The sequence below is a fragment of the Phacochoerus africanus genome, chromosome 6 (genome assembly GCF_016906955.1).
Source record: "Phacochoerus africanus isolate WHEZ1 chromosome 6, ROS_Pafr_v1, whole genome shotgun sequence".
NCBI classification, from domain to species: domain Eukaryota; kingdom Metazoa; phylum Chordata; class Mammalia; order Artiodactyla; family Suidae; genus Phacochoerus; species Phacochoerus africanus.
In genome coordinates, this window is record NC_062549.1 from 57,688,177 (window position 1) to 57,707,073 (window position 18,897).

The following is an 18,897-nucleotide window of genomic DNA, read 5'->3' on the forward strand; positions in this document are numbered from 1 at the left end:
CAAACATAGGAAAATCTGTAACAAGCTAATTTGATGTTATAATGTCATTTGGCATGAGGGGAAGTATGACAATAGGGGAGCCAGGTGGAATGAGAAAGAAAGCCTGGCCAACTTTGGATAAAATACTATAATATTTCAAATTTTATCTAAATACATGACCATGTGAACACACTACTAGGGTCTCAATCTTGAAAGGGGTCTGTATCAGTGAAGGGCCCTGTGCAGGCAGAATTCTAAGATTACTGCCCGCTCGTGTGCTCACCCTGCGTAATCAATCTTCTCCTTTTAGAAGAAGGTGGAAACTGCAAATATGATGGGATATCTCTCCCCTGATTATCTTACTCAGTTGATGCTGAGTTAATTCAAAGGATGATTATCCATGCTGTACTGCCTAAACCACCAATCCCTTTAAAGGGACTAGGCCCTCCAGAAGGCATAAAGATTCACAGCATGAGAGGTCTTCCTGTGGAGGGGGGGCCCTTGGCAAGGATCTGAAAGGGCCTCTAGGACCTGATAGCTGTCCCCACAGAGAGCTTGCAAGAAAATGGGGCGCTAAATCATAGAATCGCAAGGAAATAAATTCTGATAGTAACCCAAGGAAACTAAGAGCTGGTCTTTCCCTAGTCCAGTTCTGCTGAGAACACACCCCACTGGTTTCAGCCTTGAGAGGCCCTGTGAAAGAACCCAGCCCAAACATGTTGGACTTCTGATCCATGAAACCAGGAGATAATGAGACACACTGGGACCTGGGACCCTTTGCTGCAGTTCTTGCTGATAAAGGCCTCCTAGAGCCTCAGAATACAAAGAAACTGTAAAAGACTAAAATTAACTGCATACATGTACAGTTGGGGCAAATTTTGACCAAGATACAAAAAGACAAAAAAAACCCAACTTCCACTTCTGAAGCATAGGGAGCAAAGGCAGGGTACTGCGCATGATTCCGTCACACAGCACGACCAAGGGGGCGGCCAAGAACCTCAGCCACCTATCCAGCCAGACCTGGAAATCTACCCCACCCTCACTCCATTTAAGGGATCACTTTTACCTGTATCAAGGAACAAGCAAAGAATATGTTACTTGTTTGTATGCCCTCACATAGCAGCAGGAGTTCCAATAAAGCCTTTACTTGAATTTCTCATCTGGTCTCTTATCAGTACCTATTGATTTATGAGTCCAAGACCTGGATCAGTAACAATAATACATCCGTGTTTTAAGACTCCAGATTTGTGGTTATTTGTTACACAGCAGTAACCTAATACAGTCTCAGAGCCTAATCTTCATTAGCTTCACAGTCAATATTCTTCTAGCAGTGAGGAAATGTTGTGCCTCAGGAACTCAGATGTCAAAGAGAACCAGATATTAGTGACCTGTCACAGAGGACATGGCAGTGATCATGGCCACCAGCAGCAGATGTGACAGTGTGATGCTCCAAGTCAAGTTTAGACAAGTGGAAGATGAGTGGAGGCCAGTGTGTAATATTTAAGATCAGAAGAACCACCCTCAACTTCAGATTATAGCATACAGACCCAATATCCATATCCTTTGACTACCTGGAGGAGAGGAAGGAGTGAATGGATGGGGTTATCTTGAATAGCCCAAATGTTAAATCCTCAGTGGATGACATTTAAATCAGAAGTGAATAAGAGATTTCAAATTATTAAGTCCAAGGATTTCATCATTAGTTAAGGGAAGGCTGCCCCTAAGTTAAATTCAGTTTTGGAGATTGAAATGAAGTAATAGGAGTTCCCTCCATGGCTCAGTGGAAATGAATCTGACTAGCATCCATGAGGACGCAGGTTCGATCTCTGGCCTTGCTCAGTAGGTTAAGGATCTGGCATTGACGTGAGCTGTGGTATAGGTCGCAGTTGTGGCTCGGATCTGGTGTGGCTGTGGCGTAGGCCAGCAGCTACAGCTCTGATTCGACCCCGAGCCTGGGAACCTCCATACGCCACAGGTGTGGCCCTAAAAAGCCAAAAAAATAAATAAATGAAAATTAAATGAAGTAACATTTTTGTACATGCAAGTCAGTGCTTCAATTTCCTCATTGTTTTATCAGGTAGTAATTGAGAAAAGAAAGATGATAGGCTCTTTTGTTTGCTTTATTACTTTTTTTATGGAAGGATAATAATATAGAAAGAAATATTATAATATCAAAATTTTAGATGAACAAATTAGAAAAAAAATGCAGTCAAGAAACAGAGACTTTCAAAGTCCAGAATCCCCACTACACTGTGCTATGAAGAGAATAGAAGAAAACAGGTGAGAATCACACTTTTTTCAGAATGTAGTTATGGGATTCCTCCCTAGGTCATTATCTCAGTCATGGCAAAGTTCAATAGCTGCTTTTTGAAGGTAACTATTTATAGCTCAAGGTGTCTGGTTCACTTTAGCATGCTTACATTTTGAACTTTTACAGACCCGTATTCCAGCCTCTTTCCTGGTGTTGATAGCTTGGCACAGATAAAAGTAACAACACTACATGAAACAGTAAGGGGATGAGGAGAAGTTTGAGACTTAGCAGACATTTCTTAAAGGCATTTTATGCTTTATGATTATGAGATAAATGAAATAAGAGAATAAATATTACATTTGTTTGTTTCCAAATATTATTTTCATATATTTTAATGAGAAACTTGAACATCCACAAACATTCGATATGTTTTAAATGCAGATAGTCACCATCAATGCCAAACACTGTCTTCATAAATAGGTGATAAAAATTCGAAATCATTTTTATTTTATTTATTTATTTATTTTTGTCTTTTTGCCATTTTCTTTGGGCTGCTCCCGCGGCATATGGAGTTTCCAGGCTAGGGGTCGAATTGGAGCTGTAGCCGCCGGCCTACGCCAGAGCCACAGCAACGCGTCTGCAACCTACACCACAGCTCACGGCAATGCCGGATCCTTAACCCACTGAACAAGGCCAGTGATTGAACCCTCAACCTCATGGTTCCTAGTCGGATTCATTAACCACTGAGCCACGACGGGAACTCCTGAAATCATTTTTAGAACTCCTTCAGACTTTAGCTACAATGATATTTAAGAAATTTAATATTCTTTCCTTTAACACAAAAAATTGATATATGTCATTATATTTCCTATGATAAGCAATATGAAGACATTTTCAGTCAAAGGAACTTTTTATATCAAGTATTTCAAAACAAAGGTGAAACATAAATTCCACAAAGTGCGTGCACGTTTAGAGAAGTCACCGTGCAGCTAGCATGGACATCTCTAAAAGGGTACATAAGCCACGACGGAAGTATCAGATAGCCGAAAAGATGGGGAGTCCAGTGCTGGCCAGGAACCGCTGCCCTTCTTTCTCACCATGTCTTCCTGCCCCGCCCACCGTCCCTGGAATGGCCGCACCTGGTGATGCTTCTCCCACAGCTCCACAGGCCGCCATCCCTGCAGGCACTGACATCCCCTGTACTGCCTACTGAGCAGCTGACCAGTCCATGAAGTCCCTCCTGGATAGGCACAGCCTATCAAGGTGGAGCAGCAAGCGCCGGTGGTCCTGCAGCCATTAAAGATGAAGGTTCTTTAGGAAATCCCATCAGACCCTGCTCCAGTCAGGCAGCCTTCATGAGCCACAAGTAAAGCCACTGGGGCTCCAGGAAGCCAGGTTTGGGGCTCTGGAAGCTAGAACCCTACTCATCTAATGAGAGTCAATTAAGAATCTTTGAAATGACTCATCGTTTTCCTTTGTAAAAATAGTTACTGAGCAATTATTCATAACATCATGAAAAGCCAGTTATGCGACTTGTTCCTAGAAGCATCTGACCATGAAGATTATTATTTAATTGGTATGTGTGTAAGCCCTTCTCTACCCAAAATGCATGCCAAATGCAAAAGCAGTGAGAAAAGTGGAATACACTAAGTTCACTCAGGATGCACATTTTATTTTATTTTCCCACTGTACAGCAAGGGGATCAAGTTATCCTTACATGTATACATTACAATTACATTTTCTTCCCCACCCTTCCTTCTGTTGCAACATGAGTATCTAGACAAAGTTCTCAATGCTATTCAGCAGGATCTCCTTGTAAATCTATTCTAAATTGTGTCTGATCAGCCCAAGCTCCCAATCCCTCCCACTCTCTCCCCCTCCCATCAGGCAGCCACAAGTCTTTTCTCCAAGTCCATGATTTTTTCTTTTCTGAAGAGATGTTCATCTGTGCTGGATATTAGATTCCAGTTATAAGTGATATCATATGGTATTTGTCTTTGTCTTTCTGACTCATTTCACTCACTATGAGAGTCTCTAGTTCCATCCATGTTCCTACAAATGGCATTATGTCATTCTTTGTTATGGCTGAGTAGTATTCCATTGTGTATATATACCACCTCTTCCGAATCCAATCCTCTGTTGATGGACATTTGGGTTGTTTCCATGTCCTGGCTATTGTGAATAGTGCTGCAATGAACATGCGGGTGCACGTGTCTCTTTTAAGGAGAGTTTTGTCCGGATAGATGCCCAAGAGTGGGATTGTGGGGTCATATGGAAGTTCTATGTATAGATTTCTAAGGTATCTCCAAACTGTTCTCCATAGTAGCTATACCAGTTTACATTCATTCCCACCAGCAGTGCAGGAGGGTTCCCTTTTCTCCACAGCCCCTCCAGCACTTGTTCTTTGTGGATTTATTAATGGTGTGAGGTGGTTTATTTATTTATTTATTTACTTGCATTTTTTAGGACCACACCTGTGGCATACGGGAGTTCCCCAGCTAGGGGTCAAATCAGAGATATAGCCACTGGCCTATGCCACAGCCACAGCAACAGCAACGTGGGAGCCAAGCCACATCTGCGACCTACACCACAGTTCATGGCAACGCCACATCCCAACCCACTAAGCAAGGCCAGGGATCAAACCCTCATCCTCATGGGTACTAGTTAGATATGTATCTGCTGTGCCACGACAGATACTCCCAGAATGCACATTTTAAACTGATACACTTTCTAAAATCAAAAGTGGTTCCCTGCTAAGCTCCTTCTGCCAAATTTGACTCCACCTAATTAGTCAGTATTTATAAAATGCTATGCTGGGCACAATGAAGAGTGATGAAAGGAAAAGAGAAATGTATGGTTTTACCATTCAACAATCAACCAGTTAATGAAGCGAAACAAACGGAGGTGCAAAGAGTACGGGATGGAATCGTACACAGGCTTGGGTGGTGTCACCATCACTAGCCAGACTACCCCACTTCCACTTTTCTCCTCTTTCTCCATCTCCATCCTTACCTGCAGGAGTGAGCCAGCAGTAGGACAGACCTCACTATCCAGAGGAATTGTGAAGAATTCGAGTGAGATTTACAAAATCATTACTCTCAAAGCACCTGAGCTCCATCTGAGTGTGGAATTCAGGGTGTGATATTAAGATAAAACATTAAGAACTCAGCACAATGATTTTTTTCAACCCATAGACATGTTCAGAATGAATCAGGTAGTGATATCTACAGAGAGGAATCAATTTTTCTAACATTAGAAAATTCAAAATCGGAGCATGAAAACATTAATTATTCAATATAAGTGTCTCCAACATTGCTAGCAGTTGCACTGGAAAGGTAAAAAGCTGATATTGTTCAAATGAAGAGAGCTGTTAATAGACTTTGTGGGGAGCTCCCGTCGTGGTGCAGCGGTTAACGAATCCGACTAGGAACCATGAGGTTGCGGGTTCGGTCCCTGCCCTTGCTCAGTGGGTTAATGATCAGGTGTTGCCGTGAGCTGTGGTGTAGGTTGCAGACGCGGCTCTGGTGTAGGCCGGTGGCTACAGCTCCAATTAGACCCCTAGCCTGGGAACCTCCATACGTCACGGGAGCGGCCCAAGAAATAGCAAAAAGACAAAAAAAAAAAAAGAATATACTTTGTGTATTCTATTTTCAGCCCACCAATTGCCTATTTTATGCAAAATAGAGGCCAGGGTCAGATCACTTAATGAATAAGCATCCAATAGAGTATATGAAATGATGTCTTTCAGGGTAACAGGTGATTCTGATCAAGTATTAAGTAGTTCTATATTCTTCCTTTACTTCTCTCTCCATTGAGTGTCTTCTTTCTCTTAAGTTTCCTAAAACATGGTGGCTGATGCTGTGGGGAAAACGTCACAGAAATCCTGAGAGGAGTGAGACTGATTGAGCCGTTGGGTGGATGTTTTTGGAGTGTTGCCTTTCAGTTATCTTTGGAATTATTTTTCTACCAGGAAGTGTAATACAGATTTGTGAATCAATGCAATACCTCTCTTAGGAAAATTTGGTGTCATTATAACCATTTGGTGAGCAGTACGTTGTTTTAAAGATGAAACTTTCTACCCACCTTAAATCAGCCATCCATAAGAATAGACTTGAGGTCTTTGGTATTAATGTGTGTGCAAAGTTAGAAAGTATCAATCATATGAGTACTGAAGCTCAGATCAGAATGCTATTTCAAAAATGTGATTGCTGCAGCTTTAGCATTTTTTCTTCCTTAAAGCAGAAATTAAGGTACCAGGAGCAGTTTCATATTGAAAATTAATTTTTTTTCCTTTTAATCTTTTCTCTTGGATCTATTTTATCCTGAGTATTATTTTCTTTTAGTTGATTTTACTAGAGTGTTTTTTCTTCAGGGTTAAGTGTATTTTAAGCATATGAACAGTAAGCTCTTTTCCTTGAAGCATGACAGCTTTATACTTACAATTAGTGTGTGTTTATGATTTTTTTAAATATTAGAGAGAATTATTTAATGCTGTGGGAAAAGTTGGTTTCTTTATCTGCAAAGTTCAGGGGGCCAGGGGGCTTTCCTGGTCACTGTTTTTTTGCCCTTAGACTTTTTTTTTTTTTTTTTGAGTGGTTTTAGACTTAAGGAAAAATTGAGCAAAAAGTACAAGAGTTCTCACATGACTGCTCACTCTTCTCCCGCTCTCTAGTTTTCCCTATTAACATCTTGTATTGGTGTGGTATATTCATTACAATTCATGAGCCAATATTTATATGTTACTGTTAACTAAAGCTCACAGTTTACAGGAGAGCTTAATCTTTGTGTTTTATGCTCTACGGGCTTTGCAATTTTGTAAGAACATGTATCCACCACTGTGGTATCAATAGAGTAATTTCATTGCCCTGTGTTTCATTTATTCATCCTACCATCCTCCCTGCCCCTAACCACAAACCCCTGAGGTCTTTACTGTCTCCATAGTTTTTCCATTTCCAGAATGACATATAATTGAAATCGTAGAGTACATAGCTTTTTCATATTGGCTTCTTTCATGTAGTAAAATGAATTTAAGTCTCTTTCATGCTTTTTCATAGCTCTATAGCTTATTTCTTTTTAGTTCTGAGTAATATCCTGTGGTCTGGATGTACCACAATTTGTTTATCTAATCATCTAGCAAAAGATATCTTGGTTGCTCCCATGTTTTGGTAATGACAAATAAAGTTGCTATAAACATCATGTGCAGATTTTGTGTGGCCACAAAGCTTCACATCCTTTGGGTAAATACTAAACCATGTGATTGATGGATCATATGGTAAGAGTAAGTTCAGTTTTGTAAGAAACCACCAAACTGCCTTTGCAATCTCCCTAGCAATGAATGAAGTTCCTGTTGCTCCACATTCTCATCAGCATTTGGTGTTGGTATTTTAGAGTTTGTCCATTCTAATAGATATACATCTCTTCTTTGTTTTAATTTGCAATTCCCTAAGAATATAAGATGTTGAGCACCTTTTCATATGCTTAATTGCCATCTACATATCTCTGGTGAGATGTTGGCTCATATCATTTTTCCATTTTTAATTGGGTTATTTTCTTATTGTTGAAATTTAAGAGTTCTTTGTGTATTTGGATACCAGTCCTTCACTAAATACCTGTTTTGCAAATATTTTCTCCACATCTGTGACTTGTTTTTCATTTTCTTAACAGTGCCTTTTGCAGAGCAGGGGTTTTTAATTTTAATATAGTTCAGATTCCTAGTTTTTTCTTTCATGGGTCATGTTTTGGTGTTGAATGTAAAAAGTCACTGCCAAAGCAAGGTCACCTATTTTTTTGCCTATGTTATCTTCTAAGAGTCTTACAGCTTTTCATTATACATTTGGGTGCATGATCCATTTTGAGTTAATTTTTGTTAAAGGTATGAGGTCTATATCTACATTTATTTATTTTTGCATCTGTATGTCCAATTGTTTCAGGATCATTTGTTTAAAAGACTATCTTTCCTTTCCATGAGATTGCTTTTGCTTCTTGGTTAAAGCTAGCTTGACTATATTTGTATCTGTTCCTGAGCTCTCTATTCTGTTCCATTGATCTAGTTGTCTATTCTTGTACCAATACCCCATTGTCTTGATTATATTGCTTTGTAGTTAGTCCTGAAATCAGATAGTGTCGGTATCCTGACTTTGTTCTTCTATTTCAATATTACATTGGTTACTTTGGGTCTTTTGCCTTTTCACATAGAATCAATTTGTCAATATCAGAAAAATAACCTTCTGGGATTTTGGATGGGATTACGTTGAATTTATAGATCAACTTGAAAAGAACTGATGTCTTGATAATATTGAGTCTTCTTATTCATGTGCATGGAATATATCCCAATTTATTTAAATCTTGATTTCTTTTATCAGTTTTGTAATTTTCCACATATAGATGTTATACATATTTTGTTAGATTTACACCTAAGCATTTCTCTTTTTTTGCTGCTGACATAAATGGTATTATGTTTTTAATATCGAATTCCAATTTACTTAATTCTGATATGTGAGGAAAAAATTCCATTAGCTATGGCTTCCAGTACCATATTGAACAGGATGATTGAGAGTGAACCTTCTGGGGAGCTCCCATCCCAGAAGCAATTCCAACTAGCATACATGAAGACACGGTTCAATCCCCAGCCTCGCTCAGTGGGTTAAGGATCCATCATTGCCATGAGCTGTCGTATAGGTTGCAGAGGCTGCTTGGATCCCGAATTGCTGTGGCTGTGGTGTAGGCCAGAAGCTACAGCTCTAATTCGACCCCTAGCCTGGGAACCTTCATTTGCCATGGGTGCAGCCCTAAAAAGACAAGACAAGACAAGACAAGAAAAGTGCATCATTTCCTTGCTCCTGATTTTATCAGGAAAGCATCTACCTTCTTGTCCTTAGATTTTCAACTTCCCTAAGTAAAATCCTGCAGCCATTCAGCTTTATAAGGCCATGCTATCTGATTATCTAAAGAAACACAGGAAAATCTTGGAAATTGTGAGCTATGCTTTTCGGTTATGCATTGTTTCTTATGGAATTTTTGTAGGATCTTGATAACTCTTGATGGAAAAAAAACTGCAGCCAAATAAGTTTCAGAAACATTAAAAGAAAAGTAATGGGTGTGTGTTCCTTCACATCCACTTTGGGAAGCATTGCCATGAAGTATAGATGCTGTTGATGATCTTTTTCATCATAAAGAAAGATATACTTATAGTCCCTTGTGTATAAAGCTCTGGAATAATGCTGCTTCTTTACCTCCTTCTCTAAGGACAGTCTCCCATGGAGCCACGAGAAAGAGTCCAGCTGCAGTGGTGGGTGGGAGGAGTGTGCTATGTCTGGGCTGGCACCAGGCAGCATGGAAAAACAGATGCCTGTTACTGGATCCAGCTATTCACCTGTATCTGCAAGGCTGACTGACTGTGTACATACATAAAGGGTGCATACATACCCTTTATGCAGCAAATATTCCAAAGAAGAATAGATACTGAAATCTCTACTACTCCAGGTTTTTATGTTTCCTTCATACACAGAGTTATCAAAGGGGGAGCTGGCAGCTGTTTTCTGGGGCTTTGGAGTGCCTTTGAAATGTGACCTTCAACTCTTCTCAGTTCTCTTAGTAGTTATTCACCTACAGGAAAACATTTTCCGACCTATACATTTTAAATACCACACACTGGCTTTGCTACACCATGGCTGTGGATGGCAGTGATTTGATGAGAAGCAGTGAGAGATTTGTCTGAGTCAGCTCAGGCCACTATAAAAAAATCACCGTAGACAGGTGGCTTAAACAAAAAAACATCTATTTCCTCAAAGTTCTGGAGGCTGGAAGTCCAAGATCAAGGTGCCAATGTATGAGATGTACAGTGTCTGGTTAGCATGTCCTTTCTATTTGCAATGGCTGTCTTCTCCTTGTATCCTCACATGGCAAAGAGCAGAGAAAGAGAGAGAGGGGGAGAGAACTCTTTTGTAAGTGTACTAATCCCATCAATATTATTATTATTATTGTCTTTTGTCTTTTTTAGGGCTGCATCCACAGCATATGGAGGTTCCCAGGCTAGGGGTTGAATCGGAGCTATAGCTGCTGGACTACACCACAGCCACAGCAACACCAGATCCAAGCCACATCTTCGGCCTACACCACAACTCAGGGCAACGCCAGATCCTTAACCCACTGAGCAAGGCCAGGGATCAAACCTGTGTCCTCATGGGTCCTAGTCAGGTTCGTTAGTCACTGAGCTACAATGGGAACTCCAAGATTATTATTCTAATTACTCCCCAAAGGTCCCACATCCTAATACCATCCGTTTGGGTATCAAGGCATCAACATATGAATTTTGAAGCCACACAAATGTGTAATCCATAATAATGTCTTATAGAGACAGGGCTACAGAGAGTTATTATGAACCAGTTTGGGCAGTTTAGTTATGAAGAAAGCCTTTCATTCTGTCTATGTGGCATCTTTGCTTTTTCTTTTTACTGGATATCTGAAAAATATATATCTTAAAGTTATACCTATTTCAACCCAGTATCCAAGCTGAGTTTTTTGATATAAGATAATGATAAGAAAATGTATTAACTAACATTTATTTAATAGTCACTATAGGTAAGGCACTGTATTAACTCCGATGTGAAGTTCAGTTTGGGGGCCATTATATATTCCCTTTTAATGTGGTGCTGACCATTGTAATAGGCCAGTTTAGCTCAGAAAGTTCCATTAGGTTTTGCATGATGAACTGATATATTACAAACCAGGGGTCCGTAAACAACCAGCTTGTGTTTTTGTCCTTTTTGTTCCCTAAACAGTCTGTGAGCCAAGAAGAGTTTACATTTTTAAACAGTTATATTTTAAATAGTTACAGAAGTACCTGCGTAAGAGACTTGATTGGGCCTTTAAGCCTGGAAACCCAAAAATATTTATTATATGGCTCTTTAAGATGTTTGCTGACTTCTGTTACAAATTATAGAAAAGATAATGTCTGGGTTACCACATTCTAGAATCTAGTCACATTCCTGAGTACCACGTAGTTCCCCATACTACAGATCACCCAAATATTACAAAGATTAAACAGTGTAGTAGAAGTAGAATGTAAAATACTTTGAAACAAGATGTAGACATTCCTATTTTTTTTTTTTTTGGATGATGGATTTAATTACATTTTTTAAATTGCTCTAGACAGAAGCATGCTTACAAAAGTCCCATGTCCTATCCCTATTCATTTTCATCTCTTCTTCTTCCTTTCCCATTTTTCCTGTTTTCTCTCTTCTTTCTTTTTCTCTTAAGACTTGGAATGTTCTAGTAGAAATGGTATGAGTTTCAGAATTAGGGTCCTTAATTGCCGCTGCTTTGGTCTTTGCTGCTGGAAGTGTAGTAAAAAACAGTCATGAGCTTGATCTTGGAATATTTGGAAATACAGACTCTCCCGGATACAAACCTACTCCTGCTGAATGGGCTCTTCATTGGAACAAGATATTCAGCTGACTCATTAGCACAGTAAAGTTTTAGGAAAATTTATGTCACTTAAATTTCTGAACACAGTTTTAATTATGAGGGTTAAATGAGATAATACATGAGTTGTACATAGCTCTGGGGTAAAATATAGTTTGTGTGCTCTGTGATGAACTCTGTTAGGAAAGACAGTCTCAGGTGCAGGTTTTTGTTAGTTCGTTTGTTTGTTTTACAGCTGCACCTATATATGGAAGTTCCTGGCCTAGGAGTTGATTTGAAGCTGCAGCTGCAGCTGCAGGCCTATGCCACAGCTGTAGCAACACCAGATCTGAGATGCATTTGTGACCTACATTGGATCCTTAACCCACTGAGCGAGGCCAGAGATCAAACCCACATTCTCATGGAGACTATGTTGGCTTCTTAACCTGTTGAGCCACAGCAAGAACTCCTCATGTGCAATCTTTAGATCCCGCCTTCCCTTCTCAGCCACATAGAATGGGCCATGGGCCAGACCCATCCTTACCAAGAGAACAAGAGCACATACAGCCTGTGCAGAGTTAAGCACCTTGTGGAGAACGGTCTTTCCCTCTTTCAGACTCAGTTGTGTACTTCTTTTAGCTGTTCAGGTATGGGTGTCATGTGGCACCTGGCCAACCACAGTAATGCTTCTGTCCCCTGCAGGGATGTGATGGCGCCCTTTGGTAACAGCACATGGTTGCTCTGTGCCAGCTGCTGGGAGGGAACTACTGGCCCCCCAGGGGTTTGATGCCCACTACTGAAGCTGATCTTGCTCTGCCTCTTCTCTGTGATGAGCAAAGCTTTGTTCTAGCCAGTGTTTGATTGTGTTGTATTTTCCTTGGTCACTCTGATACCAAGATGCAGGGGGCAGAAGTGTTTGGATTTCTACTCTAGGTGATAGGCAACACACATTATTTGCTCGACAGATGTATATGTTGAAGTTTGAGCCTCCAGCACTTTAGAATGTGACCTTCTTTGAAAATAATGTCATTGTATCTGTAATTCATTAAGAGGAGGTTTTAATGGAGTAGCATGGGCCCCTGATCCCAAATGACTTGTGTCCTTGTAAAAGGGAGAAATTTGGGCACACACACACATAAACACACACACAGAATGCCAAGTGAACATAAGGTAGAGACTAGGGTGATATGTCTATAAGCCAGGGAACATCAAAGATTGCCAGCAGGGCACCACTGGAAGCTATAGGAGAGACTTGAAACAGATTCTCCATTTCAGCCGTCAGCAGAAACCAACCCTGCTAACACCTTGTTCTTGAACTACCCAAACTCTGATATAACAGATTTCTGTTTTTTAAGCCACCCAGTTAGTGGTGCTTTGTTCTAGAAGTCCTAGCCAACTAACACACTTTGCTCAACTGGAATTTTTTTTTCTTATAACAGTAAATAATTTCTCTTTTAGAGAATATTTTGGTCGCTTTTCTTTCCATATTCAAGCTTTAATCAAAAGTTTTTGTGGGTCTTGAAGCACAACGGAGAAGGTGACATTAATCACATATATTATGCTTTTTATAAAACCACTATGAGGTCTGATGCAATGAAATTCCTTTGGCAGAGGATTTTGGTTCTGATTCTAATGTTTCCTCAAGGTTGGTATTAGATTAGAATTTCAGTCTACAGATTTTCAGTGTTAATATGACATGATATTGGATTACAGAATAATAATTATCATTTTAATAATTTATATCATTGGCTTTTTTTCAACCTTGTTCCAGCAGTAAAAGGAATGCTGGGCGGGCTCAAGCTACGCTTCCTGGCTTGTATTAACTCCTCCTGACACTCAGGTTTTCTATCATTGAGACCTGATGCTAATAGCCTTTCAGCTCTATCAAACTGGAAACTTCGCCTTCTTAAAATGCAGTTGCCATGGGAACGGCAGAGTTCTGGGATTTTTGTTTTCAGAAGGTATCGGAAGACTCAGTGTCAATACAAGAGCACACAGCATGACATATTAACATGTGCAATTCTGTGCTGTTTTTACACTGAAGAGAACATGGGAAGAAAAAGGTACCTAAATGTTTTCACTAAACCTGCCAATGAGCTCTCATTTCATCTTTGTGCCATATTTAATTCATTTGTTTATACACCCCCTTTGTTCCCAAAAGTGCTTTAGACAGCTTGGGTCCTTGAAGTTGTTAGCAGACAATTAGACAAATACATACAACATGTTCCCACTGCTTCTAACCACATCCTCTAAAAAGGTATCTTTTTGTTGAACCTGAGATTAAATGGATGTTTCTTTGCCAGGGCCATAGCTGTACTGCTTCTTTATTCTTATCCCAGTGTCCTATCCTCTGGTAAAACCTGCTTTTAAAAAAATCTCTTTGCAGAGAGTTCCCATCATGGTGCAGTGGTTAACGAATCTGACTAGGAACCATGAGGTTGCGGGTTCAATCCCTGGCCTTGCTCAGTGGGTAAGGATCCGGCATTGCCGTGAGCTGTGGTGTAGGTTGCAGACACGGCTCGGATTCAGCATTGCTGTGGCTCTGGCATTGGCTGGAGACTGCAGCTTCGATTCGACCCCTAGCCTGGGAACCTCCATATACCGCAGGAACGGCCCAAGAAATGGCAAACAAACAAACAAACAACAAAAAAAAAAACAACTCTTTGTAATCTTCTAATTAAGTCTTTCATCTTGCTACTTCTTTTTCCTGGATAAAAGAGGACGGAAATCTCCCTACTGTTTCACTTAGATCTCTTGCAGCAGTTACCTATTTAAACACCTAGGAGCAAGACCAAATGGCCCTGTGTACAAAGCTGTGGGGGTGGCCGTGATATGGAGGTGGGATCCCAGGGAACTGAATTCTTAGCTCAGCCTCAAAGTGACCTTGAATTAGTTAAAACAAAAGAGATCATATGTTGTAATGAGTGACTGCTTTGAACAGATTAATCATGAAAAAAAAGAAAAAAAACTTAGCCCGTTCTTCAGTTGAAATAACTCTTTTCGTGATTCTTTCCATTGACTTAAAGGTACATTCCAAAAAGATGTTATCAGTAAGTTATCAGTCATGGACATCCTATGAATGACTCTTCTCAGACCCCTTCCATAAGGCAGATTGTGATCAATAACCCACAGTGTGGTGGAACCAAACAAATCGGGGTTCAAATCATGGCTCTGGCTCTGCTACTTTAATATTTCCACAGAGATTGCATTTTAATGTGGGATAGAATGGTTTATTATGTCATTTCTGGAGTTCCCGTCATCACGCAACAGAAATGAATCCTACTAGGAACCATGAGGTTATGGGTTCAATCCCTGGCCTCACTCAATGGGTTAAGGATCTGGCGTTCCTGTGAGCTGTGGTATAGGTCACAGACATGGCTCGGATCTTGCATTGCTGTGACTGTGGTGTAGGCTGGCAGCTGAAGCTCCGATTCGACCCCTAGCTTGAGAACCTCCATATCCCTTGGGTGTGGCCCTAAAAAGCAAAAAAAAAAAAAAAAAAAAAAAAGTCAATTCTGAATGATACAAAACCCAGAATGTGAGAAGGGGCTTTATGTGAAACATGAGCTAAACATAACAACTAAAGTAAGTTATTTAATCACTGCTCACCTCTGAGCCCTACAACTAAGAACCATACCTAGCACATAGTACTGCATTTAATGAGTAGCTTCTAATGATGGATTCACTTGAAGACTCAGTTTATTCCTTTATTGGAATAAACTGTTCCTTTATTCCTTATTGTCTATCAAAATGTGACAATAAATCTATTCCACCAATTTCTGTCGTTGTTGTTGTCTTTTTAGGGCTGCACCTATGTATGGCATTTGGAAGTTCCCAGGCTAGGGGTTAAATCAGAGCTGTAGCTGCCAGCCTACGCCACAGCCACAGCAATGCCAGATCTGAGCCACGTCTGTAACCTTCACCGCAGCTCATGGCAATGCCAGATCCTTGAACCACTGAGCAAGGACAGGGATTGAACCCACATCCTTATGGATCCTAGTCAGGTTCATTACCACTGAGTCATGGTAAGAACTCCTCCACCAAATTTTTTGAAGTTTAGTGATAATGCATGCTAACCTTCATGCCTGATAAAGTGTTAATATTCAAGAAATTGCACCATGTCTTTCCTAGTTAGACAGTGGGTTACTTGAGGACAACAAACATTAATTATTCACATTTATATCTCCAAGTCCTAGAGCAGTCCCTGGCTCATGGTAGGCACTTGTATTTGTTGAATTAATACTTAAGGTACAATTGATAGCACATGACCCTGAGTGTCTCCAGTAATTGCTCCTTTAACAGAGTAGCTTATCCAGGTATGGGTGCAGAACCTAGCTTTAGCTTGAGTACCTTTTCACATTTTTTCATTATAAGGAGAATCATCAGAAAGAATTCTCCCTTCATGCTTTGGTATAAAGCTCTAGCAGTATAAGATCTGTGCTGCTTACAGCCATGATTTCAGGCTCAGGTAGGCCACAAGAACCTTAGAAGATGAAACCAAGAGACAGAGTAAAGTGATAATAAGAAAATAATATAGCAGTGAGAAAAGATAAAGTCCTTGTACCTCACAAGAGACTGAATGAACCCCTGCCCTTTCTGTGGCTGGGTTATAGTGATGTGATAACTGGACGAAGCATACTAGTACAACTTCAAGTGACTTAGGAGAGGATATTTCACTAGGAAAAACTTGCACATATTTTACAAGAGGAGGCACATGATCCCTTGTTCTCTTATAACCTGGAAATGTGTATAAAGGCTGTGGTTTTGCTAAACACTGAAGATCTCTACCCTGGGAGAGGAATGCTGACCTGCAAGCATGGGAATTGTTTTGTCTATGGAATAAATACGACAGCCTCAGGTATCTGGTGCTCAGAGCCCACGTGCAAGCTTTCTAGGGTCTGAGAAGGCCAGCTGCTAGCATCTAGGAACTTTGTAGGAAATTTGGATTTGGGAAAACAGAATTGCACCTAGTGAGAAGCTGAATTTGTGTACAGCCCCTCCTCTGTTGGAAAGGCAACTTGAGCTTCTAGGTCATAAACTAGACACTCTTGCTTCTCTCTTCGTGGTGATTTAATAATTTCCCCAATTTTTACATCACTTGGTTAAAGGTGAATGCCTATCACTTGCAACTGAAGGAGTCTTGACTAATATGGGCTTAATTTATGCAAAGACTGTGCTAGATTGTGAATTTAATGCAAGTATGATTTGGGATATCTCCAGCAGTGAGCTAAACTCTTGATACTTATTAACAAATAAATGTTGGACTTCCGCTGTGGCTTATAGCATAACTACATGGCATTATTTCTGCAACTGTTTGGGTTCCGGACCTGGAATTTCCACATGCAGTGGGTGTGGCCAAACACTTTAATTAATTAAAAGACACAAATAATGTTGAACGCATGATTTAACAAAGTTTATATAAAATCTCATGTTATCATCACAATAACAGTTATCTTCATTTTATTACTTAGAAAAATGGAAGCTTAGATAAATTTTCTAAGCTGATAAGTGACAGCGTTAAAGTAAAGCCTAGTTCTGACTCTCAGGTTTATCACTTAATTATTATTCATTTCCTCATCATGAAAAGTAATTTGTAAATTGCTAAGAGGTCAGAGAATCCAGTTTTAAGGAATTGAGAGTTGAGTTATTCATAGGGTCTCCCCTAGTTCTGTTGAATGCTATATACAAAAAAAAAAAAAAAAAGGATTTCCTGTCGTGGCACAGTGGTTAACGAATCTGACTAGGAACCATGAGGTTGCGGTTTCGATCCCTGGCCTTGCTCAGTGGGTTAACGATTCGGCGTTGCCATGAGCTGTGGTGTAGATTGCAGACGTGACTCAGATCCTGCGTTGCTGTGGCTCTGGCGTAGGCCGGTGGCTACAGCTCCAGTTCAACCCCTAGCCTGGGAACCTCCATATGCCATGGGAGTGGCCCAAGAAATCACAAAAAAAGACAAAAAAAAAAAAGTTTACATCTTATGCCTCCTGTCACTTGCCTTCTGCAAAAGGAAGTATTTAATTTCTACAAAACTAATAAACATTTTTCTCTCCAATGGTCAGAGCTTAAGAGGAAGGTAGAAGAGTTCAGATTGGGAAATATTTGTTATGACTTTTGTATTTCCTTGGCTATTTTCCACAAAAGTAATCATGGAGAGCATAGCAGAGGGATGAGCATATATTTCTAATTTAGCCCTATGGGTTTTTCCCTCTAACTCATTCTTTCTTGGCACCAGGCAGGATAAGGGCCATGTATTCATACATAGTTCCCTTGGCTAGATTAACACATGCAATGTACAGAAACCCACATGTCCTATATTTAACATCACTAGAGCACAGCCTTTTTGCTTCAGGTAGCCATTTGAAGAGCTCCTGAACACCAACCTCAGTCATTCAGCCCATTGGCCCTTTTAGACCACAGCTGGTGAGCATGCCAAAAAACCACAAATATCTCTCTGGGGGGAAAAGCATGCTGCCCAGTGGGTGTCAGTCATTGCTCTCCAAGCTACCTAAACAGATGAAATGGAACTGAAGTATCCTGTGACATTTCCAAAAGAGGAGAGCCCAAAACATATATCCTAGACAAGAGACAACATCTTGCTTATTAGCATGTGGAAAGATGGAAGGTTTTCTCTTCTGCTTTCCTTTCTCCTCCTTTGAAAAAACACATAGGATATGAAGACAAAGGACACTACTCCAAGTATGTTCAGTACTTAGAGAGAAGCAATAAAATCTAGCGTTTATAAAAGGAATAACTCAAACATCATATGAAAATCATAAAAAAAATAAAGGAACACAGGAATGCAAGGAAAATTAATAAAATTAATAAATTGAAGAGATGGTTCTTTGAGAAAGCAGCAAAACTAAAAGCTCTCTGGAAAATATTATCAAGGAAGAAATTAAAGTACAAACAAACAACAACAAAACAATTATACTGACTATTACATTCTCTGATTTTTTTCTATCTTCAACAAGTTTCAAGATTTTTTTAAAATTCTAAGACATACGAATGTATTTTAAGGCTTAAAAGTGTAATTTTCTTGAAAACAGCATTTAATGTATGTAAGATATACCCTTGATAAATTCTCAACATTCTAAATCCCAAGAGTTTTATTACAAATTTTTTTAAACTTTTGAAATATAGATTATATACATGCTATATAAATGTTTTGAGAACATTTTAAGTCAAATAAAAAGCTGTGCTAAAACCCAAAAAGTTCAAGTATATTTAACAAATTTCTAAATATAATATTAATGAACATAGTTTAA